Source organism: Rhinatrema bivittatum, chromosome 3 (genome assembly GCF_901001135.1).
Source record: "Rhinatrema bivittatum chromosome 3, aRhiBiv1.1, whole genome shotgun sequence".
Classification (NCBI taxonomy): domain Eukaryota; kingdom Metazoa; phylum Chordata; class Amphibia; order Gymnophiona; family Rhinatrematidae; genus Rhinatrema; species Rhinatrema bivittatum.
The window spans coordinates 185,631,539-185,650,333 of record NC_042617.1 but is presented as its reverse complement, the minus strand read 5'-3'; the positions used below and the strand labels follow the sequence as shown (position 1 = coordinate 185,650,333).

At 49.9% G+C, this 18,795-nt stretch overlaps 1 non-coding gene across 1 annotated transcript; it reads right to left on the bottom strand.

The window, feature by feature from the left end:
* Positions 1-11,318: 11,318 nt before the first annotated feature.
* TRNAL-UAA lies at positions 11,319-11,401 on the bottom strand. Its single transcript has one exon. It is a non-coding gene; the product is annotated as a tRNA-Leu (tRNA).
* Positions 11,402-18,795: the final 7,394 nt, after the last annotated feature.

The window sequence follows — 18,795 nt, the reverse complement described above, 5'->3', positions numbered from 1 at the left end:
GGACTGTATTGCTAAATGTATTCAGCTACCTCTTAAACTGTCAGCAGCGCGCCTCCTGGCTGGACCACAGGCGCTGCCTACAAAATGCACTGGGGCCCAGGATCGTTTCAGAAGGATTGCGCTTTTGTTAGCCTGTCGTGTGATACTGGCTGACTGGACTGATCCCTTACTTAAGCCATCCATTACGGCCTGGCATCATCGTATGATGGACATGATGCTCCTGGAGAGGATGGATTATACTACCTCGCCTAAGAATACCGATAAGAAATATGCTGACTGTTGGGCGCAATATTATTCTCTTCTCTCGCCCGCTTTTCAAGGTCATTTGCTTACAGCAGGCTACCGAGCACACTGGTACAATCAGCCAAGGACAGCAATTTATTAAAAGTTGTAGTGGTTTGAGATCCAGGATGGGACAAGAGGAGCCTTCCTTCTTGGGCACAAGAAAATTAATGGATTATCGCCCCGTATTTTCTTGAGATGTGGGTACTGGAACAAAAGCCCTCAGACTGAGGAGCCTTGATAATGTGCACTCCAGTGCCTGCCTCTTCTGCAGGGAGTGGCAGGGTGATACCATGAACACATCCCAAGGAACACTGAGAACTCTAGTGCATATCCTTCTGATATTACCTCCAGGATCCACTGATCTGATGTGATCTCAACCCACCTCTCATAAAAGAGACAGAGGCATCCCTCTGTCTCCTGTTCCCGGGGGTGGGATGGCAAATCTTCATTGGGAGGCTCGGGAGAGTCCACTACCCGAGCCCATCCTCACTTGGTCAGTCTGGGACGAAAGGACTGAGACCTGCCAAAAGCCCAACTCCTCTGAAAGTACACCTCTCTGTAAGGGTGAAACCGCTTGGAACCAGTGAGACAACCCCTCATACCAAAGGGGCATGGCAATTGCTTCTTATCGTCCGGAAATCGAGGAACCGGAGATTTGCCCCACTTACTCGCCAGCTGCTCCAACTCGCTCCCAAACAAGAGTGACCCTTTAAAAGGCAATGTCCTAAGATTAGCTTTGAAGCTTGCATCTGCCAACCAGTTTCTCAGCCATAACTGATGTCTGGCTGTTATTACTGAAGCTATTCCTCTGGCTGAAGTGCAGACTAAATCGCAGCCTGCATCAGCTGAAAAGGAAGCAGCAGGTTCCATAACTGCCCTGGAATACTCCCCATAGTCATCAACCTCCTAAGAGAGAAGCAAACAAGAGAGAGCCACCAGGGAACAACAGGAAGCTATCTACAATGTCATTGCCACAGCTTCAAATACTTGCTTAAGAATGGCCTCAATCCTTCTATTGTGTATATTCTTCAAGGCTGCTCCTCCCTCCATGAGGATAGTCGTCCATTTAGAAACGGCACACAGACGTGCATCCATTTTCAGAAAACATAGATGCTCTCTCACTACTGGATCCAGGGGGTACAGGCCTTCCAAGGTCCGACCTCTTTTAAAATTTGCCTCCGGGGTGTCCCACTCAAGATCAATCAATTCTTGAATGGCCTCCATAACAGTGAAAAAACAAGAGGCTTTATGCAAAGAGATTAAAATGGGATTTTTCTTTGGCTCAGACATGGAAACAGCCCCAGGAACTCCCAGCATCTTCAATGTCTGGGAAATTAGGGCCTGCAGTACAACCCTATGAAAGAACCGAACTATAGTCCTATACAGTTCCAGTTCCGGAGGGATTTCCCCTCCTCCAAGAAGTCAGGATCTGCCTCATCATCAGGGCCATCCAGATTCCTATCCAAAACACCTACCACTCAAGGTGTACTTCGGCACTTAAACGTAGAACCGGAAGATGGAGAGGCCACATCCAATCGTTGGGCTGAAGGAAAGGCAGAATGGACTTGAGAGACGTCATCTTGAATTTCTCACTCAGTAAACATTTGTTGAGGGCCCGTAAGACCAGGATAGGGTACAGCCCCGCCCCTTTCTTCTTCGGGATGAGGGAGTATTGGGAGTAAAACCCTTCGTTCTGCTCGTGAATGGGCATCTGCTGAATCGAGCGGTGTTGGAGGAGGTTCCAAACTTCCTCCTGGAGCAGGGTTGTCTGGTGTCTGAATCCTGGGCATCGGACCAGATGCAGAAGGGAGGGTTTGCTTTTGAAGTTGAGGCAGTAGCCTTGTTTGACAATGCTAAGTACCCAATGATCGGAGGTGATCGCCGCCCAAGAGTTGTATAAAAAAGATATTCTTCCCCCCGCTGGCAGTTTTAGTGGCGGCCTTGCTATGCTCAAAAACCCTGCTGACTCTTAGGTTCGGTGGGCTGAGGCAGGCGCTTTTGCCACAGTGCCCATGGCCTACCACAGTTAGGAAGCTGCTGGGACTGGTGCCTAATATTACCTATGTGGATTCTTGTGCTGCGACAGGGTGGAAGGCTCCACGAAGGAGTCCCAGGCGCTCTGCAACAACAGGCAGACACCTCGACCATGGCTGGGTCTAGGCACGAAGCCTGACAGCTGTCGTCTGAGTGGCCAATGGCCATCAACAGAGTCCAGAGTATAATCCAATCTGGGTCAGACGACAGACGAAGAGGAATCCGAGGCACAGTCAGAATCAGGGCAGGCAGCAAGCAAGAATAATCCAAGGTACAATCCAATCCAGGGCAGGCAACAGGCAAGGAGTCCGAGGCACAGTCCGAGTCAGGGCAGGTGGCAAACAAGAATGATCCAGGCACAGTCTGACGAGATAACAGGCAACCACAGGAGAATGCTTCAGGCAGGGGACCTGTAGCTGAGGCCCCAAAGGCAAGTCAAGCTGCCCTTTAAATAGGAGCAGCTTGATGATGTCCATCACCTGCGCCACCTATGTTTCCCGCCACGAACCCTTTAAGAGAAGAAGGACTGCTGCATGCACGTGCGCCTGGGGGGACCCACGGCAGCACGTCTCTGCTGCGGAATGGTGTCATTCGGTGGTCGGGCGTGATGCAGCGGTCCATGAGTAGTAACAGTACCTCCTCCTTTAGGGCCCCCTCCCCATGAAGTCTGGGTTTCCTAGGGTAGGTAGCATGGAAAGTCCTTAGATTGTTCTTGTCTAGGATGTCCGATGCAGGTTCCCACAAATTCTCCTCAGGGCCAAAACCCACCCAAGAAAGTATGTATTCCCATTTGCAGTTCCTCCATCTAACATCCAAGACTTCTTTTACTTGGTAGATTTAATCCTCAGATGCAATGGTGGTGGGTGCAGGTGTCTTCCAAAAAGGTCATGTAAGAAGCAGCGGCTTAAGGAGCGATACGTGAAAGAATTTATGTATGCCCATTGAGCTAGGTAGCCGTAACTGGTAGGTGACAGGGCCAATTTGCCGGAGGACGGGAAACGGCCCTACATATCGAGGTGCCAACCTCATGGAAGGTGGGTGGACTCGAAGATGTCAGGTACTTAGTCATACTTTGTCTCCAGGCTTAAATTGAGGAGCAGGTCTGCGATGTAGGTCTGAAGAAGCCTTGGCTTTCCGAGCCGCACGTTTATGCATTTCCTCTGTGCGAATCCATAACTCACCCAACTCTTGTGCAGTGGATTGAGCTGCAGGCGAGGGTACCGACAGAGGTAAGGGCAATGGAAGTAATGGTTATTTCCCATTTCCCAAAGACAATCTGGAAAGGAAAGGTCCCGGTAGCATGGCTAGCGTGACAATTATGCGAGAACTCGGCCCAAGGTAAAAGGGTAGACACAGGCTCTTAGAAAAGTCTTTAATGTTCTTTTAGTTCCCTCTGCCTGACCATTGGCCTGGGGATGATACACAGTCATATGATCTAGGGTGACATCGAATTTGCGACACAGAGCGTGTCAGTACTTGGCGGTGAATTGTGTGCCTCTATCAGAAATAATATGTTTAGGGAGTCCATATAATCGAAATATGTGTGCGACGAACAATTGGGCCAATTCTGGAGCTGAGGTATATCTGGAAGAGAAGTGAAGTGAGCCATCTTGGAGAACCTGTCGATAACAACCCAAATTACTGTATTGCCTTCGGATGGGGGAAGATCTACAATAAAGTGTGTGGATATATGCGTCCAGGACTCCTTAGGAGGAGTATGGGTTGTAATAGTCCCCATAGCTTCCCCACCAACGGCTTTTGCTGGGCACAGGTGGGGCTGGAGTCCACACAGGCCATCACATCAGTCTGCATTCGAGGCTACCAGTAGAAATGCCGAAGGAGCTCCAGGGTTCACCTCTGTCCAGGATGTCCAGTGATCCTCGAATCGTGGGCCCATTTTAGGATCTTAGGCTGGAGAAGGCGAGACACCACCGTCTTACCAGGAGGAATAGTTACTTAAGATCCTAAGAGGATACAGGCAGGTTCAATTATGTGTCGAGGGGGGTTCCGTCAGTTCTTCGGGCTCAAAGGATCGGGATAATGCATCTGCCCAGATGTTTTTTTTAAGCAGAGCAGTTTCGGATCTCGAAATTTAAAAGAGAAAAGAACAAGGCCCATCGGGCTTGGTGAGCATTTAGACGCTGTCTCTGGTGCAGGTGCTCTAAATTCTTATGGTCTATGTAGATGGTAATCTGGTGTTGCGCACCCTCAAGTCACTGATGCCATTCTTCAAGTGCCAGTTTTATGGCCAATAGTTCCATGTCTCCAATGCTATAATTACGTTCTGAAGGTGAGAATCTCCAAGAGAAGAATGAACAAGGGTGAAGAGTTCCGGTGCTAGAATGTTGACTGAGCACTGGGCCTATCCCATAATCAGAGGCATCTACTTCCAAGATGAAGGGGTGGGAGGGATCAGGGTGATGGAGGAATGGTTCTTGAAAGAAGGCCTCCTTTAGGTTCTGGAATGCGATGACCGCTTCAGGAGGCCAATCCTTTGTATTAGCTCCTTTACGGGTAAGTGTAGTGAGGGGCGGTGATCAGAGAGAAGTTGGTAATGAAGTTCCCATAATAATTGGCGAATCCCAGAAATCTCTGCAAGGTGCAGAGCCCAGAGGGTTGTGGCCAATCCAGAATTCTTCGTATCTTCTCTGGGTCCATGTTAAACCCCTGGCTAGACACTATATATCCAAGAAAAGGAAGACTCTCCTGTTTGAAACTGTTATGTTTCGGGAGGCCTCGGAAGGCCTTGCATTCTGTTAGGGAGCGCTGGGAGAGCGGTCCCAACTTGTGGAGATAGTGTGCCCTTAGGCCTCGGTACGACTCCAGAGGACTCCAAGGCAACACCGAGGTAGGCAAGACGTGTCCCAGCATGGGTGGAGACGGACGGTCTGACTCTCTGCCGGATCTGCGTGCTTCTGGACCCAACACATGGTGTTGGTTATTGAACAGTCCTCCGACCGTTCCCAGCCCTTTCAGACCTGCCACAAGGAATGACAAGCAGCAGCAGACCGGACTATGGACGAGGGCAGACGAAGGCTCTGGAACATAGAGACTCTAGACGTAGACGAGGAACTTGGAGGTACAGACGAAGACTCACTTGGGTGCGCAGAAGAAGACTTGTGCAAGGACTTTGGACGAAGGTTCAGAAGCAAGGTACTGCAGGCAAAGGTATTCAGGAGCAAGATCAAGTACTGGGTTGAGACTGTGACGCAGCACACCCTACACAGCCACTACCCATGGGCTGGTCGCGGACCATGCCTGAATGCGAAGCAGGCTCTAGACGAGGTGAGGAATAGATGAAAACTGGAATATGGCGAAGATTCGGTAGAAGCCTGTACCAAGGCACGCCCTACACAGCCCATCCTAGGCTGGTCGCGGACCACGCTGGAATGACACAGGTTCAGTCAGAGTCTTTGGCATGGACGGACGCAATGCAAGGAACTCCGAAGACCGGACAGAAGCAAGCAAGGATTCAAAGACAACTCAGGACTGAAGCAGAAGTCTTCCGGAGGCTTGTACTGCGCAGGTGAAGATGGCCCAGGAAAGGAGGCGACTGGGGAAAGGAGAGGAGGAAAGAAGGAGTGAAGGAAAGCCAGGGGATTTGAAACATTTCACCCCCAAACCAGATTCTCCCTTCCTAGATCCTTGCTTCTCTCCCCATCCACCCCAATCCCAGAACCTCCCTTTTTCCTCCTTTCTTCCCTTCCTCATGGTGATCCTCCCATCTTTTCTACCCTGATCTTCCTTCTTTCTCCTCTCCCCATCCTCGTAATTTTCTATTCCTCTTCTTCCTGCGCCAATATCACTTTTCCTCCCGTGCACTAAAAAACAGATGAGAAAAGGAAGAAAAAAGAGATAAAGGGAAAAAAGTAAAGTAGGATTAGTAAAAAACAAAAACCAAACAAAAAAAAAACGCAAACCTTTCGGGAGATTTACATGAAAATGGATCTCTGTAAAGGAAATGGAGAAATTACTTACCTGATAATTTTGTTTTCCTTAGTGTAGACAGATGGACTCAGGACCAGTGGGTTGTGCTCCCCTGCCAGCAGATGGCGATGGAGCAAGCTGACATCACAGTATATATAACCTTGCAGTTGCCCCAGCCTGCCAGTATACTCTTCAAAAGCCACTGTGGACAGACTAGCAAAAAACCTGATTAAAAACAGTTAACCATAACTGTACTCAACTAACAATAAACACTGAATGCAAATAAGAATATAGGTACCCCAAGCTAGGGACTGGATAAACACTTACCAGTAATCCCTTGGGATCCATATCTCCACAGAAGGACCACAGACACAATTATTTGGCAGCTGACAGCGTGAAGCTGAGTCCATCTGTCAACATCTGCCTCCATAACAAGCAAATTTTCTCTCATGCATATTCATTGTGGATATCCTGAAAACCTGACTGGCTGGGGGATCCCCAGGACAGGGCTGGGATCCACTGGTGTAGACAGATGGACTCAGGACCAGTGGGATGTACCAAAGCTACTCCTGAACAGGGCAGGAGGCTGCCCACGGTCCAGTCAACAATGCATATGCAAAGGATGCGTCCTCCTGGGCCTGCACATCCATATGATAAAACCTGGAAAAGGTGTGTAAGGAGGACCATTTGCAGCTCGGCAAATGTCAATGGGAGATAACAACCTAACCTCCGCCCATGACACTTCCTGAGCCCTAATGGAATGAGTCCTAACCTGAGTAGGCAATGGCTTTTCAGCATCCATGAATGTGGCCGTAATCACTTCTCTAATCCAGTGAGCTATTGTAGTCAGCGAAGCCGGTTCGCACTGCTTCCTTCCACCATGAAGGACAAACAGGAGATTCAACTTTCGGAAAGGTGCAGAAATCTCCAGATACCATATACAACAAGCCAACAATACTCCTCCGCATCCTTGACCTTATCCAGGAGGAAGGAGAGACCCCTGCATCTCCAGCCGGCTGAGCCTCCCGAAGCCACAGCGCCTTTTAACTTCGCAATCCGCAGAAACTGGATTAAGAGAAGGACTGGACCACCAGTAATCTCTTCCCCAGGTCCTTACCTGGCTGGAGCCCCACAGGGTTACCAACCCCAGCTCCAATAAACTGCTACCAGAGAGGATGACCCTGCAGGATCTAACAACCCTCTGGGAGGATTGGGGAAATTTCCCTCTGCAGAAGAACTTCTTCCTCTCTTTTTTTTTTTTTAAACTTGCTTAATTCACAACTTATAGCTAGTTCACTCTTGGTTAATTTTAAGGGATAGCCTAAACCCCAGAAATAGGGCAAGACTGCAGGGTTTACACCACCTCCATCTGCTAAAGACAGAGAAATACTGAAGGGATGCAGGAGGCATACTAGGTTACGTGAGGGTGCCTTTCAAGTTTTTCTGTCTCCACCTGCTGGAAGGGAGGCATAACCCATGGTCTGGACTGATCCGGGTACGTACAGGGAACAATCAATTCTTGAATGGCGTCCATAACAGGAAAAAAGCAAGAGCCTTTAAGCAAGGAGATCAAAATGGGATTCTTCTTTAATTCAGTCATAGAATCTGCTCCAGGCACTCCCAGCATCTTCAAGGTCTGGGAAATCAAGGCTAGTAGTTCATCTCTATGAAAGAACCATAAAAGTGTTTTGGTAATTGCTAAGTTCTTGTGGCCTGGTTTGGCCTCTATTGGAAACCGGATGCTCGGCTTGATGGACCCTTGGTCTGACCCAGCATGGCAATTTCCTATGTTCTAACATGGTTCAATATGGATCCAAAAACATCAAAAGGAGCGGAAACTGCTCTCCACAATTAATATGTAAATCACCACGGAGAGACAGAAAAATTAAATCAGTCCCAAAGCATCAAAGATTTTTAAATATGCAAATGTTTTTATTTGTCAAGTCGGCAACTCCATTGCTCAAAGATGCAAAATTAACTTAACACCGGGTCCCCCGACACGGACCCGTGTTTCGCCAAACGCGGCTGCGTCGGGGGGGAACAGTGAATTCTTAATGGCATTCAAACTAAAATTAAAAGAGAAAAACTATTAAAGTATTTTATACAGAGACTGATAACAAAGGTGGATCCTATATTGTCAAAACAGTAAATATAATGTTAATAAAAACTTTTAAATCTTTTATATTTATAATTTTACCCATAGAGAACACAGTGCTTCTTGAAATCAAAAGATTTTTAACTTAACTTAAAAATCAATTAAAGGCACCAAACTGACCCGAAATTCAGAACTTAACTATCCTAAAATTAATAGCAGATTGTGAAACGCATAATATACAATTATATTTATTCATGCAATAAGTCAAATTTTATCTATTTTGTGAGATCCAGATATATATAAATCTAATCGCATGTCCAAAAACAAAAGCGAGTTACCTTTAAATTTAGAGTTTTAGACGGCGTTTTCGGCAAGGAGAGCCCAGAACGCCGACATTGCTCGATATTTAAAGTGTCAAAATTGGCGCCAAAAACACTAACCAATCAGAAAAGGTTACCAAGGTAATATGGATCCAAACCAGGAGGAATTTTACCATCTTCCAAGGAATCAGGATCCACCTCATCATCTGTGCCATCTGGGTCCCCACCGGGGATACCTGAGGTGAACTGAGGCATGCCACGGTGCTTAACTGTAGGACTGAAAGAGGGAGGGGGCACCGGCTGTCTTGACAGGACAGGGCAAAGTGGAGGACGGCGCCTGAACAAAGACTTGTAAACCTTGAAAAAACTCCACCCACGAAAAGAAGCCGGATCCAGACCAAGCCCAGAAGGTACTGGAGCAGGCCCAACTGAACTGCCATCTCCTGCTGAGGAGCTAGTCAAGGGAGTACCAAACTCTGCCCCACTTCCAGCCAAAACCAGACCATCCTCAGAATGGGAGGAGCCAACTTAGCAAAATCTGAGGAAGACAACTCTCCCTGAGCATCCGAACAGCACTAACACATGTTGGAAGACAGGTCAGGCTGAGAAGCCCTAATATGACAGGCAACACAAAGAGAAAGGCGCTTAGGCTTCTTGTTTACTGGTGCCATGAGTGGTGGAAACTGTGAGATCAAATAGCTCGCACTTAAATAAGTTGCTCACACAAATTATAAGCACTCCGGAAATAAGCGCAGCAAGACGCACGCACTACTAGTGTGCCCAGTTGAAGCGTATTACCATACTCAAAAAAGTTATGTGCACAAAAGTCGCGGCTAACGCGACGCACTGCACATACCAACATCCTGTAGAGGACAGTAAAGCACGCACAAGCACGTGAAAATGCCTCTGCAGCCTACCACACGGTGTGCAGAGAAAAGCCTACTGCGGGGCCTAGGCTGCCCAATTCCCCTAACCCCAACAGGAGCGGGAATGATGTTGGCATGGCATGCTGACAACAGAGACCGAAGAAAGGCCTAAAAACCACAGAACTGTCTCTGTAACTAAAAAGTCTTTTTTTTTTTTTACAATTTACCAGAGCTCAGTGCTTACTGGCTGAGTACAGAGATGATCTCCGGCTGCAGGGGAAGGGGGCATCAGCCATCACTGCAGTGCTTAGCCTTCTGCACCTGCTGTCTTTCAGCTGTACCAGCAGCTAAGTCCATGCTAGAACCAGCTACCAGACCAAGGCACACCTCTGAGGGATCATGGAAATCACCTCAGGAATTCTCAACTGGGGGTGGGCCTTTCAGGTATTACCACAGGAGAGTGGAGCTTTTGTTCTCATTTTAAAATTCTCCTTTCAAAAGTTACAGCAATCCCCATAGGGAGATGCATGTCCACAATCTGCTGGAGATGGAAAATACTGGCAGGCTGGGGTCACTGCAGGAGCATATATACTGTGAGGTCAGCTTTCTCTGTCTCCATCTGCTGGCAGGGGAGCATAAACCACTGGTCCCGAGTCCATCTGTCTACACGCTAGGAAAGCTTTATTTGCTCTGGTAGTATTAAATAGATAATGAGATGAGTAAGGGGCTGGAAGGAGAGAAAATAATAAGAGATAGGTGAGGGAAAGAGTAAAAGATGAAGGTATGGGGATAGCAGAGGAAAGTGGGTGGAAGAATGAAGGATAAGGTGAAGAAAAATAAATAAATAAAAGAACAAAAAAAAAAAAAAAATGCTGCCCTTGACATGGCATTGTAGGCAACGAGAGACCCTTGATCATAGCTGCAGAAGGATCCTAAGGAGACACACGTACCCACGTGCTCCATATCAGTAGCCAAAAGACTATATAAGAGCTGCAGTACTCCAACGCATATAAGCAGATCCTGCCAGCATCTTAGTTTGTTCTCAGGATTATCCCAAGACCAACGTGTCAGACTTAAGAGTCTAGTGTTCAAATCTCGGCGTAGATCCCCCCCCCCCAGCTTTTTTCGCCCCGGTAAAAACAAACTAAATTAAATATGCCCATTCATGCCAGTCTTACCCAGCAGCAGGCAATTTTCTCCTTTCTTTTTACTCACCGCCTCGTAAGCCGGCTTCACTCAGCGGTCTCGGGCGCCCTCTAGGGGAGGGAGAGGGCGGGTTAGGCCGGAATGCGTATTGACGTCGCGCCGGGTGGAGGCGGAGCTTGCTTTGCGTTTTCAACCACCGACTTTGGGACGGAGGGAAATGATTAAGAGGCCTATGTGAGCGAACTGCAATAACGACATCCCTGTCGGCGCGCGCCCCTCTACGCCGGAGGAAGCAAAAGGAGGGAACGGGTCGTTTTGTATTACAAATTGCGTTCCAAAGGTGGGAGGGATGTGGCGAGTGGATCGGGGGGGGCTTGCGGGATGGACTGAGTGTTCGCGGCGCTTCACTCTGTGCATCAAGAAAGTGCCGGCTTTATGTTTATCGGCTTTTAATTTGTTTTTTTTTTTTTTACCTAAGCCATTTGTTGCAGGCGGGGGAAGCAGCCGTTGACTGAGCCCAAACAAATTGAAATTAAAACTCTGGGTGTGTACATGTATATTTAAATAAATTTAAACGGAAATCTGGACTAGCGGGAATCGTGACAGAGAAGAAAACTTAACAAAAATACAAAAAAAAATAACTATTACCAGGAGTGGGGTTCGAACCCACGCGGACATTCGTCCATTGGATCTTAAGTCCAACGCCTTAACCACTCGGCCATCCTGGTGCAGCTGGAAAGGAGGAGCAGAGGAGGGGAGACATATGTATGCGCACTGCCGTCGCAGGCCCCCCCACCACCGATTTTCCCAAAAGCTTTGCTGCTACCTCCTACCACCGGAGCATATACTAGAGGAAGAGAGGGAGCGGTGAGTCCCCTATTGCGCCTTTTTCCCCTTCTGGGCGCGGGTGTTTGCTGATCGTGGCGCTGCCGTTTCTCTCTCTCTCTCTTTTTTTTTTCCTTTCTTTTCATCACCGCCACCCAACCGGACCCCCTACCCCCTTGTACAAAAATTCCGGGGTCAGCCCGGCGATCTTTCGAGAGGGAAAATAACTTCCAAAGCTGCATGTTGAGATAATCAAAACTAGCGCTACGGAGAGCGAGGAAACGCCGCCCGGAGCCAAACTACAGCGCGGGGCCGCCCCGCTGCTTCCCTGACAGGCGGGCAGGAGAGAAATGGGTCCGTGCACCCTAACCCGCCCGTCTCTGCCCGCGGCTCTTCCCGTTTTTGCAGACTGCACGAAGAGTTTCGTAATCCACCCGCACAGAAAAAGCGGGAATGCCTTTAGTACATCTCTGCCCCTGGGGGTGGGGGTTAAAAGAATATGGGGAGGATAAACAAGTCAAAACAGCGCCTCGCGGTGGCTGTGGATGAAATCGGCGCCTCGCTGCTACTACTGCCGATGATTTTGGAACAAATATTACATTTCCTTCACCTCACGTCGGTTAAATAGGGAACTCCTCTTTGCGGCTGGCTTACCTATACACAAAAATCCCCATTAAAAGATTCATTGCCAAAAACCTTTCTTCCCGCCCCCGGGTAAACAGTGATTTACCTGGGTAGGTTAGTCAGACTGAAAATTGTACCTTTCCTGGAAAAACATGACAAGTAAATATTCAATAGACTCTGCCACCTCTGCCCCGCCAGATGTGTTTACACAGTGCAGCATACACATTTTCTTATTTTTGCCTGTTTTTTAAACAGAAATTTCCCTGTCCAAAAATACACTTTTTTTAAACAAACATTGATTAAAATTGTAGTTATAATTTCAGAATGGCCAAGGACAATTCTCATTTGGCAGGTGTAGTGTGCCCTTTCATGTTTCTTCTCTTTAAATCATTTCTTATATTTATTGTAACATAGATTTGGTCACTCTGTATTTTAAAACTTAGTATATGCTAGTATATAACCCTCTATCACCCATTCTGCATTTGTTGAACAAAGAATAAATACAACAGACATTGAATATAACAGAGGATGTTCCCCAAATGTTCAATTTCTGGTTCCAATACAATGTACGATTGCCTCCACAATCGATTACTTGAAAATCTATCTGGAGGCAATCCAAAGATGGATGTCTCATAATCGTCTGGTATTGCATCTTTCTAAGCTGGAAAGATGCCCCTATAAATCTTGAGATTTCCTTTAAAGTTCACACAATAAAAAAAATCTCTTTATCTGTGAGAGATGTAGGTGTAATCTTAGATTATAGGCTCTCAATGTCTGATCAAATCAAACAACTTATCTGATCTGGATTCTATAAGATTCCTTTGTTGAAGAGGCTTAAACCATTGTTGGAGCCCCCAGATTTTAGACTGGTAGTTCAGTCTCTGCTTTTGACATATCTGGACTACTGCAATTCCCTTTTTCCTAGCGTGTAGCAGATGGACTCAAAACAAATGGGTATAGTGTGCTCGTGCTAGCAGTTGGAGACAGATCTGACGTCAGAACGGGTACATATACCCCCACAGGAAGTGTCACAATTCAGTAATTTCCGTCTCCAAAGCAGTTTGGAGCTCCTTCATGCTCGCTGAGCGTGTTTTCCAAATTCTAACGACTAAAATTTATAGAAGAATCGCTGAAGACTAGCCCCGCACTCCTGCAGTGATACCCTCGGGTCCCTCCCCCAGTCGAGTTTCCCGAGGTGATTTCTGTGGTCCCTCGGAGGTAAGGCCTCGGTACGGTGGCCGATTCGCGGCAGGGATCTAGCCCCCGAGTGAGAAGGGCTCGGGCGCGGCTGAGAGGCGCCTTGGTCCCGATCCGTTCGCGGTGAGGACTTAGCCCCCGAGCGAGACGAGTTCGGGCGCGGCTTAGAGGCAGCGGGTGCACTTCCTCGAACGCGGCGGTGAAGGTAATCACCCTCTCCCCCCGCAGCCGGAGACCGCCCGGGTTGCAGCCGGGAAGCGCCGAAGATCAGGTAAGGCGTACATCTTTTACATTTGCTGGTCTCCGAAGAGCGAGGATTGGCGGCGTTTGCCTACGAGAGGCACGCCGAGGAGGTCGCCATTTTGTCTGCCTTGTTCAGGTATTGAGCGCACACTGATAGGCGCACATGGATAAGCGCACAGTGGTAAGACGCACACTGATAGGCGCTCGTTGATAGGTGCACAGTGGCACATTGTTGTTCGGCGTATATTACTAACCGCAGCGCATGTTGTTAGGCGCATGTACTCAAGCCTTGCACATACGCATAGCGCCGGCGCATAGCATTCTCAGACGCAATGGAGCATATGAGAGCCCCGGCGTCTCCAGAGGCGGCACCTCCTGATTCAGGCATAAAAGCTCTAGGCCTCTGCTCAGCATGCCATCTCAGAGCCACACAGAGTGAGGAAGTGGACTCCCTTTGCGCCCAATGTGAAGAGGCCATGGGAGCTCCGGGCCAGGGCCGGTCTCAACCCAGGTTTACCGACAGTTCTTCAGGAAACACCCCGGACCTAGCAGGCCGAGCTGAGCAGCCAGGGAACCCGAGGGACCTGGTGCCCCGACGACTAGAGCCCGCATCGCTCTCCTGGGTGGAATTATTCAAGGGGATCCACGCCTTTGTTCAGATGCAATCTGGTTCCCGTCCAGACTCTTCTGCACTGGGTGACCCTGCCCCGGGACCCTCGCGATCTCGGCACGAGCACCCGCCACCAGGAAGTCCCGCTTATGGGGACCCAGACGTCTCGGAGGACGAGAGCGAGCTCCCCGATGAGGGTGAACTTCCCTCGGGGATAGAGCCATATCGAACCATGAGACGCTTTTTTCCCAAGGAGGATCTCCCGGACCTAGTTTCTCAAAGCATGTCGGAATTGGCTATTCAAGGCCAAAGCGCCCCAGGGGAACCCAGAATGAACTCCCTGCTAGAGGGTCTGCGTCAAACGGCCCATCATTTTCCCTTCTTGCAAGCAGCACAACAGCTAGTTGATCTGGAGTGGACTGCGCCGGAGGCCTCATTCTAAGGGGGTCGGGCCTTGTCTGGCATGTACCCCCTGGACCCGGCAACCAAGGAGATGCTGGCATGCCCTAAGGTGGACGCCATAGTTAGCGCTACTGTAAAGTGCACTACCATTCCAGTGGAGGGGGGGGGGGGGGGGCGGCCCGGCCCGGCCCGGCCCTCAAGGATGCCCATGACCGACGCCTGGACGCCATCCTGAAACAGACCTTTCAGGTAGCTGCTATGTCCCTACGAATCGCGACCGGCTGCACAGTGGTGACGCGTTCCTGTTTATCCCAAGCCAGGAACAACGCCCCGGGAGCAGACATGGAATCAGCTCTCTCGTTCCTCACGGACGCTGCCTCCGACCTCGTCTGTACGACAGCAAAGGGAGTATCATCCTCGGTGGCAGCCAGGAGACAGCTCTGGCTAAGGAATTGGTCAGCCGATGCTTCTTCTAAGACACGCCTCACCAGAATGCCCTTTAAGGGTTCTCTCTTGTTCGGCAGTGACCTAGAGAAACTGGCCAGCACATGGGGCGCCTCTCCATTACCTCGTCTACCGGAAGACAATGCGAGGAGGACCCAGCGCCCTTTCCCAAGGCCATCCAGAGGTAGAAGCTCTCAACGCTTCAACCCCTATAGGAATAGCTACCAGGCACCTCATCCTCAGGCCAGGAGCCAGTCCTTTCGGACCAGACAGAACAAGCGGGGAACCGGCCCGGGTCCCCGCCGCACCACCCAATGAGAATCAGCCGACCCATCCGGGGGACGGAGCCATAGGGGGCAGGCTAACCCTCTTCTACCTCAGATGGGTCGAGATCACGTCGGATCAGTGGGTCCTCACCATCATCCGAGAGGGGTATTACCTAGATTTCCTTCGCATCCCTCTGGACAAGTTTGTGGAATCTCCATGTCCACCCCCCAAGAAGGCGGCATTGGAAGCTACCTTGGTGAGGCTCCTGTCCCTGAACGCCATAATCCCAGTACCTGCATGGGAGATGAATTCTGGGCATTATTCCATTTATTTCATGGTACCCAAGAAAGAGGGCACTTTCCGACCCGTTCTGGACCTCAAGTCAGTCAACCAATACTTAAGGGTCCCGAGATTTCGCATGGAAACTCTGCGGTCAGTCAGAAATGCAGTACAGCCGGGAAAATTTCTCACGTCCCTGGACTTGTCAGAAGCCTACCTGCATATCCCAATCCACCGGGATCACCAGCGCTACCTATGCTTCAAAGTTCTGGAACAGCACTTCCAGTTCCGGGCTTTGCCCTTCAGGTTAGCCACAGCACCACGGACCTTTACCAAAGTGATAGTAGTGGTAGTGGCGGCACTCAGAAGGGAAGGAATCCTCGTCAATCCCTACCTGGACGATTGGCTGATCAGGGCGAAGTCACGAGAGGAGAGCCATCGGGCAACCAACAGAGTGGTCTCCCTTCTGGAAAGCCTGGGATGGGTGGTCAACATAAACAAGAGTTGCCTACAGCCTTCCCAATCACTTTTGCAACCTGGGAGTCCGGTTCGACACACAGGCAGACAAGGTCAGCTTGACCTCCAAGAGGAGATTAAAACTCCAGAATCGTTTACGATCCCTGCTGAGCGCCACCCAGCCCACAGCTTGGGATTACCTGCAGGTCCTCGGTCTCATGGCATCCACTCTGGAAGTGGTGCCATGGGCACGGGCCCATATGAGACTATTGCAACGCTCCCTCCTCTCTCGGTGGAGCCCACGGTTCCGGAACTATACCGTGCATCTACCTCTACCGGCCAGAGTACGGAACCAGCTACGGTGGTGGTTACAGCCCGGCTACGCGAGCCAGGGGTCAAAGATGTCCTCCCCAACGTGGACCCTGCTCACTGCAGATGCCAGTCTGAGCGGATGGGGAGCACACTGCGAAGAGCTCACCGCTCAAGGGCGGTGGAGCAGAGAAGAGTCGGCGTGGAACATCAACCGACTAGAGGCAGTCCGGTTAGCCTGCCTGCGATTTGCTCACAGACTGCGAAACAGAGCAGTCAGAGTGATGTCAGACAACGCCAGCACAGTGGCATACATCAACCGACAGGGTAGAACCAGAAGCCAACAGGTATCCCTAGAGATAGCCATCAGCGGGGCTTGGGCAGAAGCAAATCTCCAGGACATCTCCGCCGTCCACATTGCCGGGAAGGACAACACCACGGCAGACTTCCTCAGCAGAGAAAGCCTAAATCCGGGGGAATGGCAGCTGTCCCCCACAGCCTTCCAGATGATCGTGGATCGATGGGGGACTCCGGGCATGGACCTACTAGCGGACAGGTCCAACTCTCAAATACCCAGATACTTCAGTCGCAAGCAAGATCCGTTCTCCCACGGGATCGACGCCCTGGTTCAGCCATGGCCTCCAGGGATCCTGCTATATGCCTTTCCTCCATGGCCCCTGCTGGGTGCCATTCTACACAAGATTCAGCGGCACAGAGGCCTAGTTCTTCTAGTGGCACCAGACTGGCCAAGAAGACCCTGGTACGTGGACATGAGAAGACTACTGGCAGGGGAGCCCCTTCCCCTGCCTCCTCACAGGGACCTGCTACGACAAGGTCCCATCCTCCATGAGGATCCAGCTCAATACGGTCTGGCCATTGAGAGGGCTAGATTGAAGAAAAGTGGTTACTCGGAGCCGGTAATAGATACACTCCTCCGAGCACGCAAGTTCTCCACATCTCTCACCTACATAAGGATCTGGAGAGTATTTGAAGCCTGGTGCGACACTCATGGCACCAGTCCACATGCTGCAAAAATCCCTATCGTTTTGGATTTCCTGCAAGATGGGCTTCAGAAGGGTCTATCCCTTAGCTCCATTAAGGTTCAGGTGGCTGCGCTGTCTTGCTACGGTCCCAGGAGGGACGGCAACACCATTGCCACACACTCGGATGCTTCACGTTTCCTGAAAGGGGTCAAACACATTCGCCCGCCACTGAAGTGGCCAGTGCCCCTGTGGAACCTCAACCTAGTTTTTGGAATTTCTAGCGGGATCCACCTTCAGACCCCTTCGGGGCCTGTCTCTCCGTTCACTAACCTTGAAGATGGTGTTCTTACTGGCGGTGTGTTCAGCACGCCGCATCTCAGAGCTACAAGCGTTGTCCTGCCGTGATCCGTTCCTCAGAATCACTCATGAGGCTATCCATCTTCGCACGGTTCCTTCTTTCCTACCCAAAGTAGTTTCACAATTTCACCTCAACCAAACCATATCCTTGCCAACCACGGAAGGTTTGAAGAAGTCTGAAGAAGGTCGATTGCTACGCCATCTCGACATCGACAGATTATTGTCCAGATACCTGGAAATTTCAGAAGCCGTAAGAAAGACGGACCACCTGTTCGTCCTTCACAGCGGGAAGAGGCAAGGGGAAGAAGCCTCACGGCCAACCATCGCCCGCTGGATCAAAGAAGTTATCAGGGCAGCCTACGTAGAGGCAGGGAAACCACCGCCTCTACAGGTCAAGGCTCATTCTACCAGAGCGCAGGCGGCCTCTTGGGCAGAAACTACGATGCTGTCGCCTGCAGAGATATGTAAAGCAGCCACGTCTGGACGTCCAGGCCAGGGAGGACACAGCATTTGCGAGGGCAATCCTACACGGTCCTCGGGCAGCCTCCCGCCCAGACCGGGAGTAGCTTTTGTACATCCCATTTGTTTTGAGTCCATCTGCTACACGCTAGGAAATGTTGAGATTACTTACCTGATAATCTCCTTTTCCTTAGTGTATGCAGATGGACTCAGCATCCCGCCCGGCTGCCGGTATACATGGGTTTCACCGATTCAAGGTAAGCCATGTTCTTTTCTTACATTGAGCATCCACCCTACCGTGTGTCGACACCTTCCGGTTGGGAACGCTGGCGGTCTCCAGCTAATATCGATCGGTCAGGGTAATCCTGTTTATTTAATCGATCGGTCAGTACACATATATCCATAAAACTTTTGCAAGGAAGATTACTGAATTGCGACACTTCCTGTGGGGGTATATGTACCCGTGCTGAAGTCAGATCCATCTCCAACTGCTAGCATGAGCACACTATACCCATTTGTTTTGAGTCCATCTGCATACACTAAGGAAAACGAGATTATCAGGTAAGTAATCTCAACATTGTTGGGTCTTCCTGACTCACATTAGGTCAATTGCAGTTGTTACAAAATTCAGCAGCTTGCTTAGTATCAGGAAGTAGGAGATTTGATC